Genomic DNA, 11,707 nt, shown 5'->3' on the forward strand with positions numbered 1-11,707 from the left:
AAATCCTCTGCTTTCCTGGTCACTAAGCTTTTAGGTTTAGTGTGTGTATTGGTTTTGAGTTTGATCTATAGAAGTTAATGGCATAAAAATATTTTTAAAAAGTAAAGCAAAAAAACTATTGGTGATTTGAAGAATTGTTTCAATATGTTGAATAGGTTTCAAATGTTTCATATTGTTTTATTTGTTTTATGACAACTTTTAAAAGTCATGTTTAAGTCATGCATCCATTGTAACTAATCTTGATATATAATATGAAATGTTATTGTTCAATCATGTCTGACTTCACAACCCATTTGGGGTTTTCTTTTTTTTTTCTTTTAAATTTATTTATTTTAATATTGCTTTATGAATCATGTTGGGAAAGATAAGTGAATCTAGCATATTTGATTTACACTCAGTCTCCATAGTTCTTTTTTCTGAATGCAGGTGTCATTTTCTGTCTAGTCTATTGGGATTGCTTTGGATCACTTAGCCACTGAAAAGAACCAAAACTTTCCTAGTTGATCATCACACATTCTTGCTATTATTGTATACAGTGTATTCCTGGTTCTGCTTGTTTCTCTCAGCATCAGATTGTATAAATATTTCCAGGCCTTTCTAAAATCAGCTTGTTCATTATATTTTATAGAACAATAATATTCCATTGCCTTCATACACCACATCTTATTCAGCCATTCCTCAATTGATGGGCATCTACTTATTTTCCAAATCTTTGCTATCACAAAAAGGACAGCTACACATATTTTTTGCACAAATGGGTCTTTTTCCCTTTATGATTTTGTTGGGATACAGATCTAGTAATGGCACTGATGAGTCAGAGTACCCAGTTTTAAAGCCCTATGGGCATAATTCCAGATTGCTCTCCAGAATGGTTGAATCATTTCACAACTCTACCAACAATGCAACAGTGGCTCAGTTTTTCCACATCCCCTCCGGTATTATCATTATCTTTTCCTGTCATTTAGATAATCTGAGAGGCATGAGATAGTATCTCAGAGTTCTTTTAATTTGTATTTATCTAATCAGTAGTGATTTAGAACATTTTTTCATATGACTATAGGCAGCTTTAATTTTGTCATCTGAAAATTTTCTGTTTATATCCTTTGACCATTTATCAATTGGGGACATTTAGGATTTTCTTGGTAAAGATAACTGGAATGTTTTTCTATTTCCTTCTTCAGCTTATGTTATGCATAAGGAACTGAGGCAAACAGGGTTCAGTGACTTACCCAGTATCACACACCTAGGAAATTCCTGAGACCAGATCTGATTTCCAGAAGATGAATCTTCATGATTCCAATCCTAGCACTCTAGTTGCCCATGAAATGTTGGTCTATGTTTAGTTTTTGCCAAAGTACTAGTTTCTAGTTTCCTATTGGTTTTTGTCAACTAGCAAGTCCTTATCCAAGTTGCTTCAGTCTTTCTGCTTATTGAACATTAGGCTACTGTTTCAGTTTCCATCTGTATATTATATACCAAATATGTTCTGCTGATTGAGATTTTTTTTTTAAAGATTGCTACTTTGTAATATAGTTTGAAAGTTGCTACTGCTAGCTCTCTGCTCATCTTCTTTCCAATCATTTCTAATATTTCCATTAATATTTGTGATCTTTTTTCCCTCTAGATGATTTCACAATTATTGTTTTTCTCTCGATAAAATAATTTTATAGTAGTTTGATTGGTATGACATTTGAATAAAAAATTTATTTGTATTTAGGCAGTGTTTTCAATTTTATGTCATTATGTATTCTTCACAGTTATTATTTCTTATAATGTAATAATAATCTATTTCATTCAAGCACAAAAATTTGTTTAGACATTCTTTAACGTATAGGTATAAATTTGAGTTCCAACTATTTGCTCCCATAGAAAGGGTTCTTACATATATATATATTTATATAAATATAAACACATATATGCATAATATTTACATAACAATGTATATATTGTGACTATATGTATATAGACACATGGATATATGTATATATGTATGTATACATACATATATTACATATGGAACCTTTCTTTCTACCTTAGGTCTACTTAGAATATTTAGGTGCTGGAATAGCATAGCCATTTTAGTCACTTTCTCAGCATAATTTCAAGCTGCTTCCCAGTATAGTTTTCAAAAGGTCACTATATTAAAAGAAAATTCTGTTTGTCATTTATCGTTTGTGTAGTCCACTCTTAGGCTTATTTTCCAAGTCATGTTGGGTCCCCAGAGGAAAATTTTACTACTTTCAGTATATGTGGTCACTCTCTATATCTCTTGCTCATGAGTCTCCACCTGTATTATTTCTTTTAGCAATCATCCATTGTACCCTGTTCTTTAGCAAGGATTTTTGCTCAAGTGGTATAGTAGAGAAAGTAATTATAAAGCATTTCATCCTAAAACTAGAGGCGCACTCTTCTACTAATTAGTACACATAGAGTCTGTGAGGAGAATGGCAGGAACTTCAATTCAAGTATAATGGTAGTGAGGTATTTGTGTATAAAATACATGTGACCAAAGCAATTCACAGCTCTGAACTGTTTTTTCTCTCACCACATAGTATTTAGTGAATTTTGGTGGCATTAGTTCCAAATTGATTTCTAGAATAGCTGGACCAATTTGATGCAATAGGAACTGTGTCTCCCTGATCTTTGGGACGGGGGGCGGACCTGGGTTGGAAAAACCCTAAATCTCAACTTCCCCCAACCTTTGGGAGCAACCCACCTTCCTTTTCCTAGGGGAAACTTCCATAACAATCTCCACCTACAATTCAATTGGAGATGTTGGCCTGGAACATAATTACCACCCATTATTGATTAGTCCCTCAAAAAACCCCAAATATAATCAAGGTTGTGAAACCCAAATCTTCACTAATTCCTATCTGGAAGAGCCCACTGGGTAGCTTCTCAGTGAAATTAATAGACCCTTTTTTTTTTTTTTTTTTTTTTTGTCAAAAATCTCACCTGGAGATTGGGACTGCTAATTCTTTCACAAAAAAAGATACCAGCCTGGGTACCCCATTGCTGTTAGGGCATCTCTTACCCCTCATTTCTCACACTTCAACAATTCACAATTCCACCAACAATATGTTTTTAGCATGCCCCACCAGAGTCCTCACAAAATTCACTGTGAGGTATGAAATTGATAGTCAAATTGTTTCACTGCTCAGCTGGCTTACTCCTTGTAAGGCTTGATATCTCCAATGAATGGGCAATTCATCTGGGTTTGTTTCTTATAGGGAATAGTGTTTCTGATGGGTGGATCAATCTGCTATTGGGCTAGTCTTGGAGGTTCACTCAGCTCCTTGAATTTTTCTCTTTGCTAAATGGGCCAATTTATTTTATTGCTTAAGTTCAGTATTCAACAATTATTTGTAGTCTTTCACTACCTTTAGTCACTGAGTTGTATAAGTGATCTTATGTTCTCTTCAGCTTTGCTATTAAAATGCTCATTTCAACTGGAGTGCATTTTCCTTTTTTGGTCAAAGTAATGATACTTAACCTAAAATAGCACTACGATAGCCTCTCTTCTTGATCCCTTAGTATCTTGGTTTATCACTCTACTAGAAGGAGATGGGAGAGGTCTAGATTCTTCTTCATTTTCTAGATCCAGTTCTTCTTAGCTTAGAAGAATACAGAGTGATGATTTAAAAAAAATTTTTTTTCACTGCAGTGGTGATCTGAATAGGTTTCTTTTGTATGGGATAGTAGTGACCACTAATGTAATCAGGAGTCTGAATATAAGTGCAAGAAAAAGTTCATTTCTTTCTAATGAAAAAGGATGTGTAGTTACTGACACACAAATTGTAGTTTAAGAATGAAACACACACACAAGCAAGGAGTATTTCATTTTTATTCCCTAAAGTGAGCTTCCCTTCCCAACCACCGGCTCCTTTCCCTATTGGCTGGAGTTTCTAAAAATGTGAGGTAAGAAAGCTTAACAAGTCAGGGTGTTTCCCACTCAATCCAACGGGCCCTTAAGGATCTTCCATTCTAGAATAACAGTGATAACAGTGGAAAGCTTGGGTGAAAAAATAAAAGATTTTTTTCAAATCTTAGACCACCATCCCCGATTATAAAACCCAATCCCTGTCCCTAAGGAGTTTACATTCTTACATTCTTTTAGGGGAGATAATCTCCACCTCCCCCAAGACCTTCCAATGTCCCTATGGGTTTCAACCCTCCAATTCCAATCTCATTTCTCCAATTTAACCTTCACAACTGTGGAAACCAAACAAATGCCCATCCATTTTTCACACCTTTTTACCTCATTCTCTATGAGACTACAGGGTCAGTCAAGAGTTTGAGAAAGAGGATTTTTAGTTACTACAAAAAGAATATCCTTATACATCTTACAGAAATTGTACAAAGATTATACAAAGAATAGATAGATCAGTCCTGATTCCATCAAACTTCCCAGACTACTTTCTCTGTCTTATGTAAATAAGTTGCTAAGGACAAAGATTTGAATACAGTCTTCATTTTAGAGGCAAGTTTATTGTCTTACTACTCTCTTCATATGAGATGAGCTATTTAAACCCTAAATCCTTTCTAAGATACAGACTGTTTATTTTGCATCTGAAGGCTTTCCCCACCTTATTTTAAAATCCATTCTTTTTCTTTCTTCTCTCTTAGGTTCACCTCAATTGGATAGACAATTGCATTTGCATGATTGGCAACTGGAACATTTTCAAGGAAGAATGCAAAGCGATTTTTAAAAAAATTTGCCTTTGTAATGGGGATCTGAATATTTAGGTTTCCCTCAGTATTAACTCAGTTTCTGTGAGATAACTTGGTCAGTCAAGAGTTTGAGCTAACTGATGAAAGAACTCATTGATAGGAACCCATTAAAAAGAGTGAGCTCTTTTAAGATTATTCTAATAAGACATGAATCAATTTGATGAGATCAATAGGCATCAGGAGTGGTAAATAGAAATAGTTTCAAGAGAGCAATAAATTGAAAAAAAATATTATTTGAAAATAGGATAAATAGACATGAAAGAACTATGACAAGACATCTATCACAGATTACTAAGTTTTGCTATTTATTATGTGTTTGGTTGGTTGTTGTCCTTTGTTCTCAAAGAGGACCAAAATGACATCATTGTCTTAGAGTTGAGTTACAATGTATCCAATTATGACCGATCAGACTAATAGAGCTCAGAATACTCTGCCACAGATCTGACATAAATAGTCCCTATGAACATTTGAGATAACTTCTCTAATTTTGTGCATCTCACATTTCTTTTGGGCTAATTTAATTCTGCTTTGCTCATAGAACACACACAGGACCTTCTCTCATGAGGGCACGCCATGTTGAGTGGTCCTGTATAAGTGTCTCATATGTCACGCAAGTGATTCTAAAGTTCTTAAGAAAGACCTTGAGTTTCCTTGTATTACTTTTTCTGACCACCTTATGAGTGCTTGTGTATGAATTCCCTATAATTTTTTTTTTGGGGCAAGCATACATTTGACATTTGAAATGTGTCCCAACACAACAAAGTTGTGCTCTCTACAGTAAAGCTGGGTAAGTTTAATTAGAGAAAGGAGCTCAGTGTCTGGTATCTTATCCTGCCAGGTGAGCTTCAGAATCTTCCTAAGAACCATCAGTCATAGTAAATAATGAAGTTTTGAATGCTGTGGATAAGTTCTCTCACCTATACTTTCCCGAGATGTCTACATTGATGAGGAAATTGATACACATATTACCAGAGCTAGCTCAATGTTTGGGAGGCTGTGAAGGAAAAGCATGGGAGAGGAGAGATATTAGACTGGTTACCAAACTGAAGGTCTACAGGGTTTTTGTGCTGACCTTATTGTTGTATGCCTGTGAAACCTGGACAGTATACCAGCTCCATTCCCAGAAACTGAATTGATTCCATTTGAATTATTCTTATGAAGATTCTGAAAATCACCTGGCAGGATAAGATGCCAGACACTTCCATTTGATTTTATTATGAGTCCCCTAGCAGAACTCATAATTCAGGAGGGAGAAGACATTAGAGGGGAGCCTTTGTGGTGTTTTCTTCCCACCTTCAGAAAGCTGTTATACTTGTGCTGATATCAGAATCTACCCCAGATGAGTTAATCTGCTTACACTCTTAATTGACTCAGCCTTTTCTTAATATAGTTCACCTGTAGACCTTTAAATGACATGCTCTGCTCTAGAAGTAGCTTTTATCACAGCAAGACATGTAGAAAAGGTTTCTTCCTTCAGATTTGAGAAACCTAGTTTGCTCGCACCACAAGTTTGTTGTTTAGATGCTGATCTCTTACTTTTCTTTGTCTGTTTCCTAATATTTGGCCCTGAAATGATTGCTTGGTTCTTGATCACTTGCTTGTTTCTAACCTTGTTATTTTATTTGGATCCCTGCTTTGTTTCTTGAGTGTTTTCTGACTCAATGCCTTTTCCTGATATCGGATTCATTTGCTCCCTTAATTTCTGTATACTTCTCAAATATGGCTTTGCTTTGGCTTTCAGTTTCTGTTTTCCTGACTCTGCTGTTCATCTTCTAGGCTCACTTTGGTTTTCTTGGTCTTCCTGCTTAACATTGGATATCAGAGATAAGAACATCATAATTTGATGGAATAAGTGCTAGCTTTGGAGTCAGAAGACTTGTAAACTTAACTGCTGTGTGATCATGAGTAACTCATTGAACTTAGAACCCTGAGCTTGAACTATAAAATGAGGAAAATAATATTTGCATTATCTGCCTGTAGTTTTTTTTTCAAAAGCTTTGTAAACTTTAGAATAACAGTTATTGTTATTAGCTTTATAAGAAAGCTAAGAAATTTATATGCCAAGCATTGTTACAGAGTTCTCTCAAGACATAAAGACAATGTTTTTCTATTCCCATCCACCAAAAAATTTGCCAAATGAAGTTTATACTGTTGGACAAATGCCTCCCAGGGTTGTAAGATCCTATCAAAGATTCTGTACCCAAACTTTTGGTTGAGCCAACAAGCCAAGGTCTTTCCTTAAATCTTGTCTTTTGACCAAAGGGAACAATTAATTCATCATTTGTGACAATGTTCAAGGTGACAATTTCTTAATAATAACAAAAAATGCACATTTTAAAGTACTCCCTCATGTTCAGATGATTTTTTTCCAAGCTGTTGTAATGCTGGAGAAACTGAGCAAGGCAGAGATTAGAGAACAATTTAATAGTTTATTAAATGGAGAGATTTACTGGGACCAAATGGATCCATGGTTGGTCCTAGGGCTGTACGAGACTATCATCTTCCAGCCCTGAGTATTGGGACAGGAAGAAATTCAGGGTTTTCTGACCCAGGCCTCTCACAAAGATCAGGGAACCACAGAGTCCTATTACATCAATTTCATGGGGAGGATTTTGCTTATTTATTTATTTTTACTGCATAGGTGGTAAAAGCCAGTCTATTTATTGTGTTCCTACAGATAAAATACCCTCCCTTTCCTTCGCCATAGAACTCTACCATAGTATAGCTTTTCAACTAGATCTTAAATCTGGTTCATCTGACCTTTATCTTTGTATGCTTTTCTTGCATTTTCTCTCTTGGGCTCCTTTAGGGATAAAAAACTATCATCCTGATGGGGGGAGACCTGAAGCTGTCCTTTCTTGTTGTGCCACAGTTCCCTTTTAATATCCTGACCCAGTTTCCCAATTGTCCTATTATTTAGTTACTCTGCCTCAGGTTATAACCTTTCCCTCTTAATGTTTATGAGATAAAGGTTTTATATCTTTAGGCTATAATCATTCCTTCTTAATGTTTGACAGGATAAAGGTCTATCCATTTTAGACATCATTAGAATATCAGTAACCTCTTCAGTACCTCCCTCCATTATGTCATCCTAGCTGCCTCCCCCATTAGGTTATCCCCATCCAGGTACCTCCCCCATTATGTCATTGTTCTTATTATCCTATAAAAAATATTGCTGTCTGATACTCAGGGCTGGATTCTTTGAGATAATCAGTCTCATTCAAATATGGATCATTTGGTCCCAGTAAATCTCTCCATTTGATAAACTATTAAACTGTTCTCTAATCTCTGTTTTGCTCAGTTTCTCCGGCGGCATTACATTTTGACTTTGCGGGGGAAGCCATGGGGTGAACTCTGAGAAACTCTCTTGACAGAGACCCACCCTTCGGGGCAGTTAAGTGGTTTCATTAAGATTGACCCAGGACCACTTCCGATTTAGCTTGACCTTAAGAGGTCTCATTTAGCTGGAGATCTGGACCTGATATAGCTATCAGCTATATATAGCTGCACACTCTATTGAGCTGAAAATTAGTCCAGGATCACTCCTAGTAGCTGGAACTTAAGTAGTCTCATTCAACTGGAAACCTAAGCCCGGGAAGAGTGACAACATGGAAGGAATTTCATTCAAATGATCTCTTATAAAAAAAGCAATTTAAACTCATAACTTGCAGAGGTCCGAAGTAGGAATTATGCCATGCCAAGGAACCTCTCCCCTTGGCATAGATGCCTACCAGGACTCTTGCCTTCTGTGATAACCCTTTTTTATTTCTCTGCCAGGATTTCTCTGCTAGGACCTTTATTTCTTTGCTAATGACTAGGGGAGCCTGAAACTGAAGGGGGGCTCTGAAACTTTCTCTCTGAAACTCCTTCAAGGAGAAAGTTTCCTTGAATTCTGCCCTCTGTAAAAGACCCTGCTCAAGGGAAACAGGATAAACAGCTTCATTCTGTTATCAGGAGAGATGGGCACCACCCCCATTGATAACACTTAGTACCCCATTAAGCTCTCTATTGAGGTGAAAATTAGCCCAGAGACACTCATTCAATTCCAAGATTTTCTCTGATTCCAGTTCAAACTACACCCAGCCCCCATCAAGAGCTGCTAGCTTAGGTTTCTATTATAAAATGGGCCAACTTGGAGCTTAGTCCTTGCAGAGGACCTAATATGCTATGCCATGGAACCTTCTCTTTCCTTGGCATAAGCTGCAACCCTCTGCCCACTGAAATGATATTCTCTTTCAGTGTTATCTCTCCTCTTTTAGCTCTTTTTCACTTATTTCCCTAACAAGACTTTATACATCTCTGTCGGGATTTTTCTGCTAAAAACTTTACTTCTCTGTCAGGACCTTGCCACCAAGGAATTCAGTCTTTTTATTCATGAATAGCAGAGGCTGACTTCCCAATGCCTATAATAAGCCTCTTTTACCAGTCTAGCTTTTCGGGTTCATAAATTCCTTTACAAAGGACCTCTGCGCCACTAGAAGAGGTTCCCACAGCTCCTTGCCCTGCACCAAATAGAGGAATCAAAGGAACCCTAAACCTCTTCATTTGGTTCCCTGAACCCCAAATTTGCCACTAACCTCATCATTTGGTTCCTTGACTGAAAATCTAGGGGAGCCGAACATCATCACCAGTACTTTGCCACTAGGGAAGTCAGTCTTTCTGGCAAAGCTGGCTTCTGCAGTGCCAACAATAAAACTTCCTTTTTTGCCACTAATATTTTGGGTTCATGAATTCTTTCATGTTGAACCTGCACCAACCGGAAAGGATTCTTACACCTCAGTTCTCTGCACTGCCATTAACCGCATCAATCCTACATTACTTCTCTTCTCAACTAATCTTTTTTATTTTTATTTTAATTTTTTAAAATTTATTTTATTTGAAAAAACAGAGTAAGAAATAAAGAAAAACAGAAAAGGAATACAAAACAAAATGAAGCAAAAAAAAAAAAAAAAAAAAGAGAACATTGTCATGGGCTTAGCAGAATATTAGGGAGGATTCAAAATATGTAACAATAAATTACCAGATCAAGAAAGTATATATATATATATATTAGTGGAAGAAATTATATTCACAAATTTTCATTTTTCCTCTACTTTCTTGTAAATTGTTTTTTGCTTCTCTGCTGTATACCTTATATACCTTATTTACTTTATTCTTTTTCTCCACTTTCTTTCCCTCACCCCAGAATCTACATTTAAGAGAAGAGATATTTATGTTTACATATGTAGATATATACATACACACACTCATGCACACATATCCTACATATACATATGTCTTTCCTATCCCTGCTCTCTCTATAATTCAATTCTGCTCTATAACTTGCATTGCTGTTACTTAACCTTCCCCCACCCAAGAATTCCTCCTTTGTTTTCTTCCCTTACCTTTTGTTTCCCTATCTGCTCATTCCTCCCCACTTATTTCTTTGATTTTGGGGGGTGCTATATCCTTCATTGTAAATATGTAGTGTTGCCTATTAAACTCAATCCCAATGTGAGTAGGTTTTCAGAGGTATGAGCCTACCTCCCCCCTCTAATGCCTCTGTGTCTATTCTTCCTCTGCACTTATTTATATAATATGATTATTATTTTTACCTTAAATCTGCCAATCTCTCTTTTGATCTACCCTATTGTTGATATGAATCTTAAATATATAGTTTACATTTCCCATGTTAAAGAAAAAAAGCATAAACAATTTGTCCATATTTAAACAGTTTATCCATGTTGAGTTCTTTAAAATGGATCTTTGATTTTGGTTTTTAATATGTTAAATTTTCTGTTCTGTTTGGGGTTGGTTGAGAGAAAGTTCTGAAAATCTGCAAGTTCATTGAAGATCAAATTTTTTCTCATTCAAAATTATAGATAATTTTGATGGATATGATATTTTTGGCCACAGGGTTAGTTCTTTTGATGGTCAGTAGATATAATTCCAAGACTTATGGTCTTTTATTGTAGCTGCTGCTAAGTATTATACAATTCTAATTGTAGCTCCAGCATATTTGAATTGTCTTTTTCTTCTTTCTTGCAAAATTTTCTCTTTGATCTGGAGGTTTCAAAATTTGGCAATAATATTTCTGTGTGTTTTGCAAAAGGATTTCTTTTAGGTGGTAATCGATGGATTTTTTTTCTATTTCTACTTTCCACTCATGTTCTATCACTCCAAGGACAATTTTTTTGGATTATTTCCTGCATTGTTGTATCAAGGTTCTCTTTTTTGGTCACAACTTTCTGGCAGCTCAATTATTTTCATATTTTCTCTTTTTGATCTGTTCTCTAGATCTGTCATTTTTCTTATAAGATGTTTCACATTCTGTTCTATTTTCTCATTCTTTGTAATCTATTTTGTTATTTCTTGGTCTCTCATAGCTTTCATTGGTTTCCCCTTGCCCAATTCTGATTTTCAAAGAATTATTCTCACCTTTGAGATTCTGTATCTGTTTTTCTAGTTGCTTAACTTTTTTTTTCATAGTCTTCTTGTTTTTCTTGGGTGGTTTTTATTTTTTATTTAAATTTTTTTTTCTCCATGTCTTTCATTTGGTTTTTAATTTTTTTTTGAATTCTTCTATAAATTCTTGGGGGGGGGAGCCATTTTGATGAGGTGTGAGAATAGAGGGTAAGAGATCCCCTAACAGCAATGGGATCCCCTTGGCCGGTAGCAGACTTTGAAAAAGAATTCACAAATCCCAATGAATACAGGCACGAGCTTTGTGGCAAAGAATGGGATTTATTTACACTGAGAAGAAAATATTTTCACCAGCTGGTGAAGCCCTGTTAGGACTTCTGCAAAGATTCAGGGTTCAGAGTTGTCTTTTATTAGCTATCTGAGACTTGGGGCTTCAATTCAATTCAAAATTGAATGAGATTACTTAACTGGGAGTTTGAGCCACTCAATAATGGTTGATTATGGCCCAGGATGATATTTCCAATTATAAAGAGATTACTTATTTTAGGAGTTTCCCTTATGGACAAACTCTCCT

This window comes from Sarcophilus harrisii, chromosome 3 (assembly GCF_902635505.1).
Source record: "Sarcophilus harrisii chromosome 3, mSarHar1.11, whole genome shotgun sequence".
Taxonomy (NCBI): Eukaryota; Metazoa; Chordata; class Mammalia; order Dasyuromorphia; family Dasyuridae; genus Sarcophilus; species Sarcophilus harrisii.